This window comes from Aptenodytes patagonicus, chromosome 5, assembly GCF_965638725.1.
Source record: "Aptenodytes patagonicus chromosome 5, bAptPat1.pri.cur, whole genome shotgun sequence".
NCBI lineage: Eukaryota > Metazoa > Chordata > Aves > Sphenisciformes > Spheniscidae > Aptenodytes > Aptenodytes patagonicus.
Window position 1 is genome coordinate 45,040,686 of NC_134953.1, and position 22,876 is coordinate 45,063,561.

The window sequence follows — 22,876 nt, forward strand, 5'->3', positions numbered from 1 at the left end:
AGACAGCTAACTCAAAACTGGATGCACATGTTTTTTGAATCGGGTCCTAAGATTTTATTTACTTTCCCTCCAATGTCATTTAAATAAATGCAAGTGAAAACATGGCTTTCTGGTAAAGACATTTGCACCACCTTAAATGTATAAATTGCTGCTGCCATGTGGTTCAGCAAAACACATGCTAGAGAGTAATCAAAGACATAAAGCCATCCTTGTTTGCTGAAGTTTTTAAGCACATGCTTAAAATCAAGCAGATTCCAGAGTGCTTCACAAAATACGTTTGGGCTTTGTGCTCCACTGCTTTGACAAATGGAGAATGTAATCAAATAAATGAGGTAAGAGACATCTTTTTTACTGCCTCCTTTCCTTTGTGGCTGAGAAGAGAACCTGACATCTTTCCAGTATCAGTCCCCCACATGTCGGGAAGAAGTAGAAATGTTACAAACGTGACGGCTGCTGCTGACAAGAACACATACCTGTTGTGCGCCGTAATGACCCAACCCAAGCTGTTGCAAGACAAGAACTGTTAAAAAAAAAAAAAAAAAACTTTATACAGATATTACTTTTTTTTCATATCATTATGTTTGAGTTGGAAATTAGGTAAATGGAGTTCATCCATCCAAATTCTTCATGCTTTTTCTATCTCATTAGCTCCATGGCCCAGACAAATGATAAATGTTTGTAATATTGGTGTATTTTAAGTGCATGCTGGAGACTGGAAATGCATTGAACAGACTGTTCAAGAAACTATTGTTCTTGTTCATTGTCATTAGTGGCCCATGTATTTTGATTCTTATGAAGTAATGACATATAATAACAAAGGTTATTTTCAAATCTTACTACAGATCTTTCGCTCAGCTCATTTCTATGGGAGATAACCACATCTATGGAGATAATGCAGCAGATGTTATTCAGGGAATGACTACCATTTTGAACCACTATCTGTAAAATAATCTATTTTCCAATTGCAAATTGCTTTCTCTACATGCCCTTTTCTTTCCAGCATAACCACCCTGTAAAACTCTGCTTTTCTAGTGTGTAATTCCTTCACACTGCAAAGTGTCAACTGAGAATTTTACTGGTACCTGTCTGTTTGTTCCCTTTTCAGTCCATGACAAACTCCTTTTATACACTCTGGTAAATGTATATTTTACTTCTGCAAACATTCATAAAGGGAAAGTACATAGATTCTAATCAGGATCTCTTACACCTTGAATACAGAATTGCTTTTGCTATAACTTATAGTAAGTCTGTCTTTTGTACCAGGCATCAGATATAACAGAACTTCATTTGACTCCATCACCCTTCCAAAAACTCGTCTTGTCTGAAAGTGGGTCTTGCTCTTTTACATGCACCACAAAAAATGCATTGAGGAGTCTTCTATTCATTTCAACACTTCTGTCCTCCATCATTAGTTCAAAGGTATTTCAGACTCTGACCTTTCTGGGATAGAGATTTTTTATGTTAATACCTTGCCTAGTCTGGAAGGGACTCAAATCTGACCACACAGCAGTAACACAGCACTAACACCTAGATTTTATTTAAGTCTGTATGACAACACTAAAATCAGGTGGGAATAGGAGCTCCATAGAAAATGCATGGCTTCTGTATTTAAACACAAACACACTAAAAATACACCTCCATTCTCCTAGAAATCTGCTGAATTGTTAGGCCAGTGCTTCTCACACTGCTTGTAAAGTCAGTACTTGTGGGTTGGAGGCCTGTGTTCCATTTCCATCATATCAACTAATGGAAGTACATATCACACTACTTTCATAGGACATTCCTTCTGGTACTGAACTACCACAGCCACTGAGAAGACATTTTCCACAAGAAAACCAGGCATTTGTTGCATAGGACTCTCCACCACAATGCCTCAATGTGATTTAAAATGCATCTCCTCCTTTACCTTTTTCTCTACAATTATCTTTTTATTTTCTTGAAAGTAACAGAGTCTTTTGTGATTTTCTAAAGTCCAGCTAGCAAGAAAAAGTGAATATCTGAATACATCAGAGGTTACTTTAAAAATGCCAAGCCCATATTTTTGCCTGCATGGCCATTGGCCATGGAAACATGGCCAAAATATGCCTTAACTTAAAAAAATAGAAAAAAAAATCAGTAACAGTACTGTAGCACATTATTACTGTCACTGTCCCATGGATTTGGAGACAATTACTTCATTTTCTGTTGCCCATTTCAGTTCTAATGTCAAGGTTGGGAACACTTTAAAGAAGACATCTGATTTTACCTATCGAGCTGTGTGATAGCAGTCATCATTTGCTTCATGGGTTAAGAAGAAGTGCTGCAATGGATGGCTATAGACTCTTCAGAAGGGACAGGCGAGGAAGGAGAGGCGGTGGGGTGGCCCTGTATGTTAGGAAGTGTTTCGATTGTCTAGAGCTCAACGACTGTGATGATGATATGGTTGAGTGTTTACGGGTAAGAATGAGGGGAAAGGCCAACGAGGCAGATATCCTGCTGGGAGTCTGTAATAGACCACTCAACCAGGATGAAGGGGCGGATGAAGTGTTCTACAAGCGGCTGGCAGAAGTCTCTCAATCGCTAGCCCTTGTTCTCATGGGGGACTTCAACTTCCCAGATGTCTGCTGGAAATACAACATGGCAGAGAGGAAGCAGTCTAGGAGGTTCCTGGAGTGTGTGGAAGACAACTTCCTGACGCAGCTGGTAAGTGAGCCTACCAGGGGAGGTGCCTTGCTCGACCTGCTGTTTACTAACAGAAAAGGACTGGTGGGAGATGTGGTGGTCGGAGGCCGTCTTGGGCTTAGCAACCATGAAATGGTGGAATTCTCGATTCTTGGTGAAGCAAGGAGGGGGGCCAGCAAAACAGCAACCATGGACTTCCAGAGGGCGGACTTTGGCCTGTTCAGGACGCTGGTTGAGAGAGCCCCTTGGGAGACAGTCCTGAAGGGCAAAGGAGTCCGGGAAGGCTGGGCGATCTTCAAGAAGGAAGTCTTAAAGGCGCAGGAGCAGGCTGTCCCCATACGCCGTAAGAAGAACGGGCAGGCAAGACAACTGGCCTGGCTGAACGGGGAGCTTTTACAGGGACTCAGGAAAAAAAGGAGAGTTTACCACTTGTGGAAGAAGGGGCAGGCAACTCAAGAGGAGTACAGGGATCTCGTTAGGTTGTGCAGAGAGGAAATGAGAAAGGCAAAAGCCCAGCTAGAACGCAATCTGGCCGCTGTCGTTAGAGACAACAAAAAATGTTTTTGCAAATATATTAATGACAAGAAGAGAGCCAAGGAGAATCTCCATCCTTTATTGGATGCAGGGGGGAACATTGTCACCGAGGATGAGGAAAAGGCTGAGGTACTTAATGCCTTCTTTGCCTCAGTCTTTAACAGGCAGACCAGTTATCCTCAGGGTACTCGGCCCCCTGAGCTGGAAGACAGGGACGGCGAGCAGGATAAACCCCCCCCATAATCCAAGAGGAAGCAGTTAACAACCTGCTACGCCACCTGGACGCTCACACGTCTATGGGGCCAGATGGGATCCACCCGAGGGTGCTGAGGGAGCTGGCGGAGGAGCTCGCCAAGCCACTCTCCATCATTTATCAGCAGTCCTGGTTAACGGGGGAGGTCCTGGACGACTGGAGGCTTGCCAATGTGACGCCCATCTACAAGAAGGGCCAGAAGGAGGATCCGGGGAACTACAGGCCTGTCAGCCTGACCTCAGTGCTGGGGAAGATTACGGAGCGGTTCATCTTGAGGGCGCTCACAAGGCATGAGCGGGACAACCAGGGGATCAGGCCCAGCCAGCACGGATTCATGAGAGGCAGGTCCTGCTTGACCAACCTGATCTCCTTCTATGACCAGGTGACCCACCTAGTGGATGAGGGAAAGGCTGTGGATGTGGTCTACCTGGACTTCAGTAAGGCCTTTGACACCATCTCCCACAGCATTCTCCTAGAGAAGCTGGCGGCTCACGGCTTAGACAGGTGTACTCTGCGCTGGGATAAAAACTGGCTGGACGGCCGGGCCCAGAGAGTTGTGGTGAATGGAGTTCAATCCAGTTGGCGGCCGGTCACGAGCGGTGTTCCCCAGGGCTCAGTTTTGGGGCCGGTCTTGTTTAATATCTTTATCAATGATCTGGATGAGGGGATTGAGTGCACCCTCAGTAAGTTTGCAGACGACACCAAGTTGGGTGGGAGTGTTGATCTGCTTGAGGGTAGGAAGGCTCTGCAGAGGGACCTGGACAGGCTGGATCGATAGGCCAAGGCCAACTGTATGAGGTTCAACAAGGCCAAGTGCTGGGTCCTGCACTTCAGCCACAACAACCCCATGCAGCGCTACAGGCTTGGGGAAGAGTGGCTGGAAAGCTGCCTGGTGGAAAAGGACCTGGGGGTGCTGGTTGACAGCCAGCTGAACATGAGCCAGCAGTGTGCCCAGATGGCCAAGAAGGCCAATGGCATCCTGGCCTGTATCAGAAATAGTGTGGCCAGCAGGAGTAGGGAAGTGATCGTGCCCCTGTACTCGGCACTGGTGAGGCCGCACCTTGAATACTGTGTTCAGTTTTGGGCCACTCGCTACAAGAAGGACATTGAGGTGTTAGAGCATGTCCAGAGAAGGGCAACGAGGCTGGTGAGGGGTCTGGAGAACAAGTCTTATGAGGAGCGGCTGAGGGAACTGGGGTTGTTTAGCCTGGAGAAAAGGAGGCTGAGGGGAGACCTCATCGCTCTCTACAACTACCTGCAAGGAGGTTGTAGCGAGGTGGGTGTTGGTCTCTTCTCCCAAGTAACTAGCAATGGGACGAGAGGAAATGGCTTCAGGTTGTGCCAGGGGAGGTTTAGATTGGACACGAGGAAAAATTTCTTTACTGAAAGAGTGGTTAAACATTGGAACAGGCTGCCCAGGGAAGTGGTTGAGTCCCCATCCCTGGAGGTATTTAAAAGACGTGTAGATGAGGCGCTTAGGGACATGGTTTACTGGGCATGGTGGTGTTTGGTTGACGGTTGGACTTGATGATCTTAGAGGTCTTTTCCAACCTTAATGAGTCTATGATTCTATGATTCTAAGAATTTACAATTATAAACAATGTCTGTTCATTCGAAGACATAGTTTGTGGTTCAGGCTGCTGTGTGTATTTGCAGTACAAGGAAACAACCTTGTACTGCACAGATAATTGTACACCCTGCCTAGCACAGATAATAACAGCTGTGAAGATTCCACAGAATAGATTAAATCTTCCAGGAACAAGGCGCAGTAGATTGCCAACCCCTAGAGAAGTTCATGCCTACACATCTCAAGTGCTGTTGTATCCCTTGTAGATATGTATGTCTATCTGTGTCTAGTGAGTTCATGTGAGCTTACAGGTCTTGCAATTAATATCTTCTGAAAGCAGTAAAGAAATACCATCAGTCTCTTCAAAGAGGCTATCCTATCTCAGAAGACTGGCGTTTTAATGATAGCAAGAGCCTGAAAAAAAACCCAACCCTTTAAGTTTGTCCTCTGCTGCCAAAGGATAGGGCAAGTGAGCATGCAATCATTGTTAATGCTGTATTTCTTTGATCTAATTTTGGGGGAGAAATTAAAGAAATTCTACAGTACTAGTTCATTCCCTGTAAGTGAAATGCTGGGAAATCCTAAAAATAATCTCCTCTGCAAGAAAAGAAAAAGTCAGTGGATACAATTTTATTGAAGTGAATCATAACTCCGTTAAACCAAAAATGTATAGGTCGAAATATGTTGTTGGTGGACAACAAGCTGAACATGAGTCAGCAGTGTGCTGTTGCAGCAACAAAGGCAAATCACATCCTGGGCTGCATCTGCAGGGACATTACTAGCAGAGAGAGAGATGCGATCATCCCACTCTACTCAGCACTTGTCATGCCGCACCTAGAGTTCTGGTCCCCACAATTAAAAAAAGAAGTGGACAGACTGGAGAGGGTCCAAAGGAGGGCCACAAAGGTGATCAAAGGGCTGGAGAACCTGTCCTTTGAGGAAATACTGAAGGAGTTAGGTCTTTTCTCCCTGGAGAAGAGAAGGCTTGGGGGGACCTCATCATAGTGTCCCAGTACTTACAGGGCAGCTAGAAAGAGTTTGGAGGCTCTCTCTTCACAAGTAACTACATGGAGAAGACAAGGGGCAACAGGTACAAGTTGCACTGGGAGAGTTTTCATCTTGACATAAGAAAGACTTTTTTTACAGTAAGAACAATCATTCACTGGAACAACCTCCCCAGGGACGTGGTAGAGTCCCCATCGCTGGAGGTTTTCAAGATGTGATTGGATAGAGTGCTAGATAATCTCATCTAGGCTCCCTTTCCCACGAAAGGTTGGACCAGATGATCTTTTGAGGTCCCTTCCAACCAGGGCTGTTCTGTGATTCCATGTTTCTCTGATATGTGTATAAAGCAAAATTCTAAATACAGCATATTTGTTTCTATAATGAGCAAATACAGGACTTATTTAGATATGCAGTTCAATTTATGAATGCAAATAGTAACTAGAAATGAAACCCGGGAATATGTGACACATTGTTTTCAAAGCAAAATATGAACACTGGACATAGGCAATTAAGCATTCCTGATGTTTTCTAGCTGAATATGCAAATTTGACATTCAAATCAGACTTCTAAAAAAACCTCACACAAGCAAAAACACTAAGAACACAAGCAGTCCAAAGTTTAAGCCTTTTTGCTCTAACTTTAATTACTTCACCGTAATTTCAGTTAAGGGCAAGGCACTTCAGTAGGTTATCATTTTGTTCCTCCCAACTGTTACAAAAGTCAAGTACAGTTTCCCCTGACAAAACATGTAGTGGATGGAATTTTTAGATGGAGAATTTACAGCAGAGTAGCATGCAGAGAATTCATTATAGCTAAGAGAAGGAAGGCACTTTAAGGTGACAGTACTGTTTGCATAATAGGTTTGCCTGTTGCAAACTAAGGGTAACTGCTGAACTGGCTTAATAAATTACATACATTTTTCAGTAGCTAAAGAAAAGCATGCAGCAGGTTCTGGAAAAAAGAGGGTCAAAAGGCTGATTATATGAAGTAAAAAAATAAAATCTTATGGGATACACTGTTAAAATGTGCATTTACCGACACAGATATACACCACTATTTAATGCAGATTTACAGGACAAAGGAATCTAATTACTTGTAATTCAGGGCCACAAGGCTTTTAGGACAGAAGGACTTGATGTACCTCTCCCCTCTCACATGATGCTGTGCAGCTCCTTGGTTAAGACTGGGTCCCAATTTTGGATTTAGCATTTTCAGTGGGTGGTATAAGTTCTGCCCCATTCAAGTACAGTTTGTTCCATTGTTTGCAATTTCAGTTTCTGCCCTATGATTAGATTTTGTAATATTATGTTATAAGGTGATAGATTATTAACACCACTGAACAAAAGGCATCATAGTCCTCTACAATGCTTTAAGGCTAAAATGGAACTGTGTTAGCAATTAGGTCTTGGAATTGACCACAATGGAAGATCTCTGTTGTTACACCAAGGCAACTTTTTTTAACCTTTAGGTATTGGACATGTATACACAAGTGAATAATATCAGAATATGCTTATTAGATTTAAAGTGGGAAAGGACCACAAGAAGTGATACTAGTTGAGGAAACAAAGTTGTACAAAGATTAAACAGGCTGGCAGGGAGGGAAAGGGAGCACAGTGAAATAAAGATCAGACTATGTCCACTATGTCCACTTCACCTCTGGATGCTATGAAATGAAAACTGAACCTAATTGTGAAGGGTCTGAGCCAAAGCCTAGTGAAGTCAACCTCTTTTATTGGAAGGGTGGGGTTGGTCAGACTCAAAATTCTGCTTGGCTGATTTAAGCTACCTTTGATGTGAAGTGGTTGCAGAATAAGTTCAGCTTAGGACATCATTAGGGCTAGCAAGAAACCTAAAGAGAAAGAGCAGAAAAGCATTAGCATATCAGCAAGTCTTTTTTTGTATATTCACACACACACACATATATATGTGTGTATTTATATATATACACACACACATACATACAAAGGCCCATTGGATCTTGCTAGCATTTGCAGTACAAACACTGCTATGAAGATATTGCTGTCCATGCGCACCCTGGCACTGTTGATCTATCCCATTCAGACACTATATGTCTTTGTCTTTTGTTTTCTCTGGGATTTTATCAGTTCTAGAAAATGGACAGTACTCTTACTGAGTGTCTTGAATCCAAAAGTCTATTTGATAGTCGTTGCAGGCTTGATGTGCAGCAGTCTTTGTTAAGAAACACAGTGATCTTTACATAAACAGGCTGACCTTTGTAACTGGCATTTTGTCAGGATGGGCTGAAGGCGGGAGGGGGAGAGAAGAGAGAAGAGGAGCCTGTGTTACTTGTTGCTGTAAGAGAAAGTGTATTCTGAGGCAAAGAGGCAAGATGGTATGCCTTTTGTTTTTATAACTGCATAATGAATCATACACATGCCTACATATTTAACAGCTACTACACTTGAAACGGACACTGTATTTTTTTATTCACTAACCATAACATCCTTCCTTCACCCCTTTTCTTCCCTTCTCTCTAAAGAAAAAGACAATAAAAAACAAAGCAGGCTAGATCATTACTAAGATCAGATCACTCCACAATTCTTTAATACAAAAATGATTAAACATGCTGACGGGAACAAACCAATGTGATGCCAGAGGAATCTTGGGTTTCTGCAGTTGCCGAACCTCTCACAAAAGATTCTGGAAACGTAAAACTGCCAGGCTGGCAAATGTACATGAACACTTCACACTAGTGCTTAGGGAGATAACTGAGAGAAGACAAAAACTTTCTTGATCAAAAAGCTCAAAAGGAGACCACATGTAGCACAATGGACAAGTGCTGGTGTAATACTGGTGGTCACTCCATATAGTTCAACGTGTGCATCACATAGTCTATATGGTCACTGTGCTTACTAATCCTGGGAAGCATGGTGTGAACACAGCATACCTTACACACATGCAGGGATGCCAAAGCTTCTTGTTGATCTGCAGGCTGTTCCCTGACACGGACTGGCTTTCAGTTTACTAGTACCAGGCTCTCAGCCTAACTATACATAGGGAAATACGTTTTTATTAACCATAAACATGCGTGTCTGCTTACAGCACATACGTAGGAGAGGGACCGAGGGGGGAGAGGAACCAAGCTCCATAAATGCTGGCACTGCCTCCCCCTCGAAATTCAGCACACACTCTGGAACCACTATGCAAGGAAAAGGGGGATTTTTCCACCGACCCAGCTCGTGATTTCCATACAGAGAGCTTAGAAGCGCCGGGAAGGGGGTGTGTGTGTGTGTGTGAAGGGGGGATGCTTCGCTTACCCAGGGCAGGGAGGGGTGCACGGATGATTAGCAGGAACATTTCCGCCCATTCCTCTCCCCCCACCCCGCAAATGTTTATCGCTGCGATGTCCGCCTCCCCGCGTCGCTCCGAGCAGCCGTCTCCCCACGCAAGGGCCCCCGCCGCCGCCTTTCCCTGCCGCGGACGGAGAGCGGGCCTCCGCCGCAACGCGGAGGCTGCGGCGGCCGCAGCCGGGCGAGCAGGCAGACGCCGGCAGGGAGAGCCAGCGCCGGGGGAACCTGTGTGCACACACACACACAAAAAAAAAAAAAAAAAGGATCTGAAACAAAGGCTTGGCTGAGGGTAGGGGGAGAGGCTGCGAGCAGCGGTCCTCTTACCCGGTCGATACCGCCGCTGTGGCTCGCTGGATTGCGGGTGGAGAAGGAGGAGGAGGAGGAGGCGGAACGGGTGCTGCGCCACCCAGCAGCCGGCCCGCGGACTGCCTCCCGCCGCACCGGACCCCCGGCCCTTCGGGTCGTGCCGTGCCCCCCGGCTGTGCCGCGTGCCCCGGCCCCGCGGGCTGCTCTCGGCCGTGCCGTGCCCCTCCACTCCGCCTGTGTCGTTCCCCCCGGCGAAGCGGCGGAGCTGGCGCCGTCCGCCCCCTGCCCCGCGGCGCCCCGCGCCCCGCAGCGCAGGCGGACCCCTCCCCCTCTCCCGCCCTCCTCCCTCCCCGAGGGAGATCGGCGAAGTCCTGAAAATCCTGACCCCGGCGCGGGGACCTCTGCGGAGGGCGCAGCCCCGGCACTCGGCCGGTGTCCCCTCCCCAGCGCCCCAGCCCGCCCCCCTGCCGCAGCTGGCGGGATGAGAGCCTGTCTCGCCCCTCTCCGGACCGCCTCGGCTAGCTACAGCCTCCCACTTCTCCGTGCAGTCTTGTCTTTGCTCCACCTGGCTTGGCAAAACCCCTCTCCTCCTTCCCGCTGTTGAGATCGCACAATTTGTTATTCTTTCCTTGAGGATCACTACCATCACCACCAAAAAAACCACCCCAGCCCCAGCAAATCCTATCCCTCCCCGCAACTCCTCTTGCTATTCGGATTTCCTTCCCTCTCTCCTCCTCCTTTCCTCCTTCATCCCCCACCCCCATTCCTTTGGGTCTTGAGCCTCTCTATCCCCTACACACACACACTCAGAGGCACGCACGGTGTGAATGGTTTGTTATACTTGCTGCTGTGCCACACAGAACCGCTTATGGTTTCCAAAGTCCCACCACCATGCAAAGCCCTCCTCTAGCCTGAAGCCGAAGATCATGGACTGTATGCTTGGAGTCGGGATGCATTTTGCTCACGGCCGCTTGTCTTCCTGCAATTTCGCCCGGTGAGTAGGCTTTATTTCACGTTCAGATTGCTTGTTTTCAACAAAAAGGACACACGCAAAAAAAAAAAAAAAAAAGAAAAACAACGTCTCAATTGCCTCGCCTTGCTTCTGAACCTTTCAGTAGCCTGGCTGGCTCCACTTTCTGAACTCGAAGAAATTACGAAGCACCAACCCTGTTTGCCCACATCCATTCCATACGTAGTCACAGCTCTCGGCACTAAGTTGCAATCCGCACCGCAGTCTCACTCTCAGAGTCTTTACCATTCCACTGCTTATTCATCACATTTTATTAATGTTTTCATCGGGCACTGTACCTGCTACATTCTCTAGTTTAACCCTTGCAGATACAGCTGCTCGCATGGATGCTGGAAGGGCTCAGTATTGCTCCCCGTGTAGGAAGATGGACAGAAATCGCTGGTGGTTAAGGGAATCGTGAGCGTGTCTAAAGGAGTGTCTGGAAGTCTGCGTGGGGAGATAAGGTGGAAAAGTTCATTACTCTTTCTGATCCCCTGAAGAAGCTTGGATTGGATTGGGGTGGGGAAGTATTCTCTAGAAGCGATAGGAAAGGATTTCCAGACCTAATTAAATCTGTCCTGTCTCTTGCGCTCGAAGGTGACAGCGCGCCGGGGTGCGCGGGCAGGGGAGGCTGGGCGGGCTGCGGCCGGCGCGGTGGGAGCAGTATGAGGCTGCAGCCGCCTCCTGCGCGCCTGCTGCCTGCTCTCGCTTCACGCCCTTCCCGCATTTCTGAATCCCATCGCACTTCCTGATTTTATCTATTGCTATTTTCGGGAATACCTGCCGCGTTTTTAAGCGTAGAATATCTTTTGAATCAAGTAGGTGCTGCTTTACTTTGAAAGAAAAATAGGGGACCAAGGGAAATAAACACTTTTTGTTAAAAAAGGGCAAGTGCCTTCAGAGTGCTATTTGTGGCTAATACTTCCAGTATTTCTGTGTCTCTAATTAGCAGCAGAGATCCACCCACATTCAGTAGCAGAAGGTAGGGAGGGAACATGTTACTTCTCACGGGGAGGTATTGACTGGGCTCCATTTAACTCTCTCATTTGGTGTGCAGGATAAGTGTGTGTGTGTGCAGTCATGTCTCTAAAGCAGTACATGCAGCGATCACAAGAAAGGTGCTAAAGGCTTACAAGCAGGTAGAGGTGCCAGTGAGAAATACACGAGATCTGAACTTATTGCCTGGCGGCAAGCGGAGAACGAAAAAGATCAATGCCCCCTCCAATACCGTGCTCCCAAGAGTGCTTCCTCCCCCCTCCCGCCCCCCCCCCCGCCCTCCCCCCGCCTCCAAATTGCTGGCTGATGTCGGGAAAGGGGGAGTGAAAAAGCCCTTCAAGCGTGGGATCCAAAATTCATCCTTCTTCCAGCTCCTCTCTTCTCCCAGCAGCTCGAAACCCCCATGTCTACTTCTCTCCTTACAGATAAGCGTCTTTCTCCCGGAGTCTCTCCTCCAGGAGGTTTTCCCATTACCGTCATTGCCGACCTGCCTTCTCTGCCCCCGCCCGCCCCTCCGCCGCACACACCTCCTCCTGCCCCGGGCCCCTTCGCCCGGGACTGGGGTAATTAACCAAATCCCTGCCATTTCTCCTGAATTACCCGCCTCTGACGCTGCTGCTGCTGGGATCCTCCTGCACCAGGCTGCTCAGGAAAGTTTCCGTGCAGTCATACCCCCTTCCCTTCCTAGGTATAGAGGATTACCTAGGTAACTGTGTTTCGAAAGCTATACCTGATTTTTAATCCCTTTTTTTTTTTTTCTTTAAAACCTTGGGGGAGGGGGGGGACAGAACAAAACAGGATGTCCTGGGGGATTAATTCGCTGTGGGAATAGCTCACCCGGTGAGCATCACCTCGCCGTACTAGTTAAATGATAGCGCTCTGCAGAAGATATTTATGTGCCCATCAGCAGAGTATTTCCCGGGTTTAAGAGCACTCTATATTCCCTCTGTGCCGACGGGGGTGGGAGATGGTAGGGCACCGGATGAGGGCAGCGGTATTGTTTAGATCACAGGCACTGTGATGGATGGCAGTAAAACGGTGCCTGGGCAGTAAAACTGACACAGGTTGGACCGGGTGGCGTTTCTATAGTCAGCAGAAGGCGGGGACACACACACACACACATACCCCCCAAACCCTTTGCATACAGACGTCAAATAAATCAATGCAATTAATGTAGGCTTAATGGGCGATTGAAACAAGCGAGCGTGAGGTATGCTTAATAGAGAAGATTCCCATTAACCTCGATGGTTCATTTCCAGCGTTCAGCTCTCCCAGACCAGAGGATACCCTCTACTCACATTGGGCTGGATGACTCAGAAAAAAATAGGAATGCCAGGCAGCAGCCTGTCGGTTTTTTGCTTTGCTTTGGTTGGTTCTTTTGCTTTTTGTACAAAAGATTGGTAGTGTGTAAATACCTCTCAAGCCCCGCGGCCCATTGCCGAGGGAATCGTCCCAAACAGCCCTCTTCCCTTCATTTAGGTGTCCAGCCTCCCTGCTTGTCTGTGGCTGGCTTCACTGTCAAGGATTACCTCCACCTCCTCTGCTACCTTCATCTCCCCTGGAGCTGTGTGGCTTTGGGACTACCTTTTGGCCGGGAGTTAATTTCCTAATTTCAAATATTGGCAGTGGCAGGCGGACACCCAGGGAGGGGGCTCTGGCAGAGGAAAACACCTTTAAAGATGCATGTCAACGTCCAGCCTGCCTGGTCATCCGCCCGGAGTCCGTTCCTTCAAGTTGTGCATGTCCCCGGGGCGAGGTACCGCGGGGAAGGGGGGAAGGGGAGAGGCGGGGGGGAACGGGGGGGCCGCGCCACCGCCCGCAGCAGCAGGAGGGGCTCCGGGCGGAGCGAGCTCCTGCAGCCGGGCGGCAGCGCCGGTCCCGGCCGCGGGCTGCCGGGACCCCCAGCCTCTCACCAGCCTCGCCTGCCACTTTGTAGGGAAAGGAGAACTCAAACCTCCAAGGGAGCGGGTGCTTGCTCCGCTCCAGGCCAGAAGCCACCCATCTGTGCGGGCTTGCCAAGGCTCCCTGCAGCGGCGAGGGAGAGACTTGACCATAAAGAGTTAATCAAGGGTTGCAGGGTGCTCCGAGCATGAGTCCTGTGTGCGCCTCATAGATGCACTAGCCAATCCTAGGCAAACAGAAGCATAACTATATGTAGCATGGTGTAAAAAACGAGGTAAATAAAATAGGGTGTAAACTGTTACAGTATATTGGAAGACAGGAGACCTGCTTTTTTGGGCTACGATTTCTGTGCTACTTAGAGACCATCATGCATTTAAAAAGGTAAGGGCTTTGTTACCAGCAATCTGTATTCGGAATTCAAATATATTTTCTGTGTACCTTTCATTAAGTGTTAAATTGTGTAGCGCAGAGAGTGGGAAGAACGTGGAATATGGTATGATTTACCGTTGGGGAATTTTTTTGAAAGACATATCAGTTTCAAGCTACAATGGTTTCTTGTAGAGGTTAAGCAAGTGTATGCATGTGAAGTAAATTCATGACTGGCAGAAAAATGTAATGTATGCAATAAGTGAAGGATGTTCTATTGTGGCATCAAAATCAGTCATGGATCCATATCAAATGAAGGCCAATGTGAGACAGACTTTATTTTGAAAAAAATAAATAGAGTAATTCAGAGACATGTATCTGACAAGCAAGTCTGACAGACGAAACAAAAATAACTTCTTTCCTAGAAAAGCCCATCTAACTTTATTTAAATATGGCATTACAAAAGAATGCTATAAAAAGAAGTGAAGTCAAAACTGTGTAGAGTCTGTATTTTCAAAGATGAGTGACTCTGACACCTTAAGTATACAGAGATAAAGCTAGAGTGGCCCCACTTGCATTTATAAGATATAACTTCGGAAGAGTGATCCATTCAGGTATCAGACTTTACAGACTGCTGTCAATGCTCAACTCCAACTGTTTAAGGAGTTACTCATTTTAAATAGGTGCTCTATCAGCTTTACCATAAGACCTAGCTTTGAGAATAGAAACATTTGATTTGAATCTCTTCTTCTCTGTATCTAAGCATAGCAACAGAACTGTAGTCTTAGATGCTGTTGCAGTGCTGTCCAATTAGTAGAGTTCCACAAAGAAACTACCTACAAATTCTTGCCTTCAACCATTTTTCTCTCTAAATCATGTACATAATTTAAGCGGGGGAGAAAAAAAAAAAAGTATCTGTTATATTTTCAGTAAGCTGATCCACCTCCAGTGAGAGCTAACCTCCCCAACAGATGCTGAGTTCACCAGAGTTGCTGTGTTTGGGGTGCTTGTTCATGAAATGCTGAAACACTGTAAGTGAAAACGTTAACTAGGAAACATGAAAACAAGCAGCTGAATGTTTTACAGATCTCTCTGCAGAAGGCAGTATTTGTACAATAAGCCAACTAAACAACTTGAGGATCTTCAAGTGATGTAATCACCCCATCTCATCCTTTCCCATTTTTTCTACTACCGTCTGAATGCTGTTGTGAAGAATTAATTACAGAAGTCTACTCATTGTTTACACCAATGTGTGTCTGAAAAGTTTTCTTTAGTCACATAGTTTGCAGTGACTTTTCATTCCTCTCAATCCCAGGTAGGGACAATGATTTATGGGACTGAAATATTTTTACTTCATTTGGATTAATTTGAAATTGAGTAATCATATCTAACTATGATCAGTCTAAGAAATTTCTTGCTTGAGATGCAACACCTATTGAAAACAAAAGAAAGCTTTTTTTACCAGCAAGCTTGCTTCTTCAGCAATTTTTGAAAATCTAAATGGAAAATTGGAAGATCAATCAATTTACCTAAGTTTTTGCTTAGAAGAAAAACGGAGTGGTGGGAAGTATTAGATGATACTTTCTGGAAACATTGTTTTCTAGCTGTCATGTATGCCTAGTGCAGTCCTCTCTTATTTCTCCCAAAGCTTCGTCTCTCCTCAAAATCAGAAGTAGACATTGATTTTTCTTTTTCCTCTCCTGAAACACTAATAATCTCATATGGGAGCAAAATCACCAGAAATACATTTTGACAAATAGAACCAAAATACTCTTTCAGAAAGGTCACATTAAAGAAAACTGTCCTGTTAGACTGCTGCAGGTAGTAACTTACAGCTAGTCAATTTATGGGGTAAGATAACTATCTTACTCTTCTTCTTGATGTCGTCCTACACCCTCATAAGGGAGAACATTTTTTAAAAAATATAATTGCAACCACATTCTCTTCATAGCATTGTTTTCCTATTGTTCAATATATCTGCTGTTCAGTGAGGACCTGATCTTGCACAGTTAAAGGAGATCAGAGCATTGCTATTAACTTCACTGAAAGCAGGATCAATTTCCAAGATAATAATCTGGAACCAAAATGAACTTCAGATTTAGAAAAAAAAAGCGAGCATCATGAAGTTACATGCCGCATACTGAGCAGTGTAAGGCTTTGCATATCTTGAGTCAAATAGTATTAAAATACTAAAGAACTGAAGGATTTTTAACCTGATCTTATGTTGGTTTAGGTCTCAGTACTCTATCATCGTTGATAAATCAACATTTTTCTATATGAAGCTGAGGAACATTAAGAGAGCTCCATTTTCTGAAGCTGCAGGCATTCAGTACCTTGCGACTCAAGTCATCATACTGCTGAAAAATGTAATGTGAATAATTTGGTCTCCTAGCTCTGAAATTAATCATTTGTATGTACCACAGTAAGTGTGCATACATAAACATAGTTTATATATACATATGCATACATAGATATAAATATGTATATTACACTACACATATCCACCCATTCATCCCTCCACAGACATGGTATGTATAATTACTCTTTTGCCCTGGCTCATACCATGTGATCAATTTTTTAGCACAGTCTTTTTCCTGTCTCCCATTGAAAGTCTCCACTTGCTCTATGTGCCACAAAATAACACGCTGACAAGAGGAAAGGACACTCTCTGCCATGTCAAAGCTTTTCATGTTTAACTAATGAGCCTCTTAAAAAGGCTATAGATTTTGTTCCACCTTCAAAAGATTGACCAGGCAATATATACTGTTAACTAAATTAAGACTATTAAACCATAGTAGTTTCTCTTATAATGAGGTGAGATCCTAAGGCTTGTCAGTCAGATACCTTTGCTGTAACAGTCACATTAATGGTGATTAGAAAATTCTGCTAATTTGCAGTAACACCTTCACTGCCACATCTACCAGCACCTGACTAATGAGAAAAGTAGTTTCTAAGGTATTTATTTTACATTGCCAAGTAAAGGACTTAAATCTGGGAAATCAGATCACTACTCTATACCTTTAATCCCATATTATTCATGACAACTGAGAACTTTGTAGAGCTAATTTAGCTCTTTCAGTACTTATAAATCTATCGGAAATAACAAAAACACCTGGTTAACTGAACATGGATGACCACTCCAAAGTCAAATGGGATTATTAAAATCCATTATAAATATGTTTCTTCTTCATCTTTTTTTTTTCCTTTTTTTTCTTTCTCTATTTGAAATCTCTATTTCTAAGAAGGCTTAACATCACTGGTGAAAAATACCGCTGCATGTTGAAAAATGGTATTGTGGATTGAGGTGGCAGCCCAAGAATATGTTTTTAATTAGCTATTTTTCACCTAAAACATTATTGATCCCTATTCATTAGCAGTTTGGAGGACAGACAACAAATATATATTACAACAAATTTTATCTTGAATGATTTTTTTTTTTGTTTTGTACTTAATGTGCAGCCCTAAAGGCTAGACTTGCTGAATTTTGAACATGAAGTTTTACATACATGTAGTTTATAGATATGTGTGTACTTTAGCATCTTGACAGTGATCATATTAGCACTTGTCTTTACTTATAGGAAAGATTTAAAACAGTGCAAGCAGAATGTCAGCATTCAACCTTTCGTTCTTCCATCCTGAACTGCTGGCTGATCTACGGGGCAGAGCTGATACCCACCTCTTTTCCTCGAGAATGTGTAGATGCTCAGCATTTCTTGGATTAATCTCCTTATTCCTTAGTTTTGTACCAACATTTCTAATGAAGATGCTTGTTTATGTAAGGTAGCAATGTTTATGCAAGTGGAGACTCATCCTGCTGCCAGCCTCTGGAGACTATGAATTTATTTCACATAGCCATTAGTTGGTGATGTGCTCTTTTTTAATCACTGCTCCTGTGGGATATGAATCTGACTCATTGGCTTAAAAAGTAAAAGCTTTAGTAACTTACTAAGTACCCTTTAAGCTATCTGTTAGCATACGTTTATTAGATTGATTCACATTAGTTGAAGAGACAGTAGTGGCTTTTTTTGAAAGGTGCTCTTATTTATAAAACAGCTTAATTTCTTCATACTGGTTTGTCTTGGCTAGGCAAAGTCTAGAACATTTTCTTTTCCTCAGTCTTTCTGGAGAAGAAAAAAGAGGCTATAATGAAGAAAACCTATGTTCCTCATACTCAGAGAGATGCAGTGATCTGCAATCTCTAATAAACAGACTATGTGTCTCGTTATGCACTGAAAAGATACTAGCTGAATGTTTAAAGGTTTTCAGTATTAGCTTAACACCTTTCTACTAATCAGAGTGTGTTTTTGTATGAGTTACAATAAGAAATAGTGATAATTTTGTACTAATGTGTTTTAGACTATCACGTAGCTAAATTAAAACAGTTGGGAGACTGTAATTTGTGATGAAACTCTAAAGCCCAGACTTCCTCTCCTTGTAACATGATGTTCACAAGAAAGACATCTTTTAGCAGACAGACTTTTTTTCTCTCTCTAATTTTGTAATTTCTTCTAAATTTGTCACAATTCAAAACTTACGAGGAAGCTTTGGTGTTATATTTATATGAGATAGCAGGCTGCCCAGTACACATGACATAATTATTACTTCTACAATCAAGCTTTGTGTATTATCCATCCTGAGATGCAATTAAGTTCAGACTGCCTTGCTGAAGCTTGAATCTTTGCTCAGTCATCCATAAAGTCCCTACTCTCAGTGTAAAAAAATAATAGCTATAACATGAACATTTAAAAGGATTTGGCTACTGCCCGTATGCTAGTTACAGGCTTAGAGTGTTGCGGCAAAGGGACTTATGAAAAGTCACACAACAGTTTCCAGTAGGATCAGATGTAGAACCATGGTCTCTTGAATCCTCTATGAGTCCTGTCTAGGGAGCTTGCAAACAGGTTACAAGTTGTTTCTGACAGGAGGACAGCAGTGGTATAAGTGGTTGGTTTTTTTCTGCTAGCATAAATAGGTTGAAGCCTGGGAGCCTGAAAGGAGTTTTAAACCATCCATTTACACCAGCTGAAAACAGCTCCACCATCTCTGAAATCAGCTGTAAAATATGCTATGAGCTCTGGAGCACTTTTTTCTGAAAGACATAACAGAAGAGCAAAATAAAAACATTACCATTTTATTAGATATCAGTGTTAAGAAATAAAATACACAAAATCATCCATTCTTATTGCAATGTATCTGGAAAAATGCAGTGAAAAAAAAAAAAGTCATGCCCTTAGATGTTTATGGAGATTATTTCTAACTACTGGTCTAAACTGTAACCACTCATTTTCACATGGAAAATAAAATCAAGAAGAGTGCAAATCCTTGATCAGATATCACTTAGCTAAAATTACAGGGCTATATCTCATACCTGAGCCAGAGCTCCTAAGTTGAAAAATTCATTCTTAGAAATCAAGAAGTCCATTGTTTTTCTGATAACATTTCAAAACATGAACAGCATTATGGATTAGTTTAGGTAATATCTGAGGGGATAGAAGTACATGAAAGTAGGCTGTAAGCTGGATTTTGTAAATATGTCCTCATTACAGTCAATAGAGTTCATTGCTTCTTTGGCCTTGTTCTTAAGACCAGAGAACAGTTACACACCATTATTTTTTCTATTCATTATTGTACAAACAATATTAGCACTTCTAAGTGCTAGAAACATCTATTTTTGTCTGAGACTGACAATTCCTTTCCTCTCCATTCTTTTCTGAACATTTGTTGCAGAATCTCCAGAAACAGAAATTTTATGTAGCAACAAAAATAGTCAGCCACCCTGTTAGTTGAATGAACATCTTCCTTTTCATTTTATGACATTTTTGTTTCCAACAATTTGAATCTACTCTATAGGCAGTAATTGTTCAGGCTTCACAATACCCTTCTTTCCTGATCTTATGAATAGAAACTATAATTAAAGAAGGTTAAGGGACTTGTCAATGGTTATGCAGTAAAATCAGAGCTATACTTCAAGGTAACTCTGCTCCAAGTACTCTCCTTCCTCTATAAACTGAATCTTCTTCAGCTCAACAATCTGCTGGGAAGCAAAATTTCCTCCCACCCTATCTCAATTTAGCCTGATATGACTCCTTCTGCATTAGAGAATAATCAGTTATATTCGGATTGGTCCTCATACTTGAAAACCTAGAACTAAAGCCTTAGTGTACAACGTGTAAATAGCTGCTTCCTCCCATTCTATATGGCAACAGCTGAAACAGCTCTGGATTTTAAAACTGGTAAAAGGATGAAATTAAACAGGTAAGAGCTGTTTGTTACTCTGATGTGGTTTATTGGATATAGCTAACTTACATGTATCTTAGTATGCATGCTCTTTTCATAGCCAACTGATACTTAGCTGATAAATTGGGCCAGAAAACTGGGGACTAACAGTTATGGGTGAAAAGGGGATCTACTACTAGAACTAGTACTTCATGACTTTCCAGTGATAGTTTAATATTTAGTTTTAGGGTGTACTCTTTGCAAAACCTAAGGACCTACTTAATTGCCATTAAAACACACCCAACGAGATTATCGTAGCAGAGAATATTGAACATTTTTAAGTTAAGTGTTAAGTTTTAAAAAATTCCAGTAAGCTGGAACACAAGTTTCTAAATATCTGTCTCCATTAGGATTTTCTACAAACTCGAATGCTCCAGTGTGCAAAATTGTGTGTCACAGTGATACATGTCAGCCTGTGCCTGAGGAAATACTGGACCAGAAACTGTCCCTACATTGTTCTTTTTCTTTTCCTGTAACACAGATCTCAAACCTGTTCAAAGAGAGCTTGTTCTGTTTCCATTCTAACTCTTTTCATACCATCAGGTGTTTTAGCTGAAAATTTTTTGATGATTTGGGAGAATGCTTAGTGTAACTTGTGCAATGGAAGAGTGACTTAAGACTGAAATGTCACGCGCTGTTCTACATGCAAAGATTTTTTGCACGTGAGACAGCCCATGTGCACTTGTGGACTTGGAAAGATGAAAATTTAATCCTCTATGAACTTCTATGATTGCTAAAGTACAGTCATCCAGCCTGGAGCAGGTTTAAAGCTCTCAAAGCAGCAGGTTTTACTGTGGCTTTGTGGCATCCTGGATGTCGGTCAACTGAAACCCAGGGCTTGGTCAGGGTCCTGCTTAGCCATTCCAGAAATTAACTTCATTTTAGCTCCTTGTGTGACTGATGGATGTTATCTGCCAAGGACTTAGGTACTAGCCCCCATTTAAAGATAAGGAACTGAGACACCATGAAGACTGAGTGGATTTCTATTTCTCTGTTACACAGTTCACGTTTGAGGCAGCCAGACGCCTCATGTACTTTCATAAACCACGCGCTCTGCCTTTACGCAGTCAAGGAATGTGGCTCCTCCTGGCTCATGAGTGCAGAATGAGGGCTAAAGCAGCTAGTGTCTGCAGCCAAGCCAGGAGCCGAGCTGTGGCATGATGACCTCTAGGCAAGGAGGTATGCGGCCAGGCCCAAGGTCCAGCCAGGGAACCCAAGCATTGATGCAGAGGCTGGGGCAGTCATACCAGCACCACCCAGACAGGGACTGAAGGTCCGGGAGCCCCCTGTCAGCCCCCAGAGGTGGGTAGAGGCCCCAGGTGAGGACAGTCAGGGCCATTGAGGCCCATTTGTGCAATTAAGACCCTGACAGCTAATTTCTTCCGCTCAGTGTGCTCCCTGCAGGAACAGATTCACTCATTAAAGTAGAAACACTGAAATTGCAATTTGGGGACGCTGCCCTATGTCATCAGCTAAAACACGTAAGGATCCGTTGTCGCAGGAGGATGAACTTAGATTAACAGATTGAAAAAGCACCTGAGGGAATTTATACATCATGATCTGGGCAGCAAAGGAAAAAATTAGGTCTTATTAAAATATCAGGCATTAAAACAATCACCTCGGTACACCTGACAGCCAGTGCCTACTCCAAGCGCTAAGGAGACCGGCACTAGCTGTACTGGGATGCAATAGGAAGAATGTGTGTACAGCCAATTAAAAACTCACAGGCACTTGCAGGAGTGAAATTCTGCAGGGACAGAGCAAACACCTAGGTACGTTTTGTGGGCAATAGCTGTAACCTGTGGCAATCAACTCTCACGTTTCAAACAGACCTTATGATGGCTGTAGAGGTCAGGCTGACATATGCTCTCTCTTTCTGTGGCTGCATTTTATTTTTGCTCCTCTTCTCTGAAGGCTGGGATGAGGAAAAAAATAACAGGATTGCTTTTACAAAAAGAAAAGAAAAAATCAGACATCCTGTTTGTTCTCTGTTTCAGCTTTTGGGGACATAGTTACAGGGGTCTTGTCCTTGTCTCGCATAGAGAAGAGAAAAAAAAGCTGAAATTTGGCAGTGGATGAAGCTCCATTTGAACAAAGAAAAAGTGTTGCTTTAGGGTGTATGTAGCCAAATCAGATACAGCACCTGATATGAGGACCCCCCTTATTTTTAAGCCTGGAATGTAAAACTCACTTAAGGATGTTAGACATATAAGTATTTTCTCCTGTCAGATTTGCCAGCATATCTGCTTTTGAGTCTCTGCTGAGGACAGTTCCTAGGTCAGGACTTATTGTAGCTCACGATGAATAACAGAGAACAGGCTGACTCAACCCCCCTCACTGAAAATCATCTGTTGACAAACATATTTTTTCTATCCAGATGCCTTCTACTTCTTACATAATGGCACAAGCTGTACCCTGCAGCTTGTGTATATTGGATCTGGTGGCAGGGAGAGCTCTCCATTCTCTAATTCTCCAAACCCTTGTTCTGTTTCTTTGTTCTACCAAACGTACATGCTGGCTCTCTTGTTTCTGCACCAGCCTTCTGGTGGTTCTCAAAATGCGTGAAAGCTAACCACTGTCAAACAGTTGCCTATGAGCACAAGACAGAATAGTCCACCTCAGATCATGAGTCCTTTTGCTGTCCTTCAGGAAGTTCAGCTTGGGAGAGTTTATTCTGCGGATTTGGGTGT

General features: G+C 43.8%; 1 protein-coding gene and 1 long non-coding RNA gene across 7 annotated transcripts in view; one reads left to right on the forward strand and one right to left on the reverse strand.

Moving 5' to 3' along the window:
- Positions 1 to 303: 303 nt before the first annotated feature.
- LOC143161031 (uncharacterized) lies at positions 304 to 9,551 on the reverse strand. Of its 3 annotated transcripts, none has more exons than XR_012995466.1 (3): positions 8,152 to 9,551; positions 7,807 to 7,869; positions 304 to 520 (listed from the first exon to the last, which is right to left on the reverse strand). It is a non-coding gene; the product is annotated as an uncharacterized LOC143161031 (long non-coding RNA). The 3 variants fall into 3 exon arrangements; XR_012995467.1 differs by lacking the exon at positions 304 to 520 and having other exon boundaries at positions 6,633 to 7,869; positions 8,152 to 8,281; positions 8,477 to 9,551; XR_012995465.1 differs by lacking the exon at positions 304 to 520 and having other exon boundaries at positions 6,633 to 7,869.
- A 575-nt stretch (positions 9,552 to 10,126) lies between these two features.
- Positions 10,127 to 22,876, forward strand: part of BRINP3 (BMP/retinoic acid inducible neural specific 3) — a 237,929-nt gene continuing 225,179 nt past the window's right edge. For 2 of the 4 annotated variants that reach the window (XM_076339543.1, XM_076339542.1), the window contains exon 1: positions 10,127 to 10,631. The gene's annotated coding sequence lies outside the window, so the exon portion shown is untranslated. Of the gene's footprint in view, positions 10,632 to 13,373; positions 13,399 to 13,542; positions 13,926 to 22,876 lie in introns of those variants that run through there. The other 2 variants (XM_076339544.1, XM_076339545.1) reach the window with 2 other exon arrangements.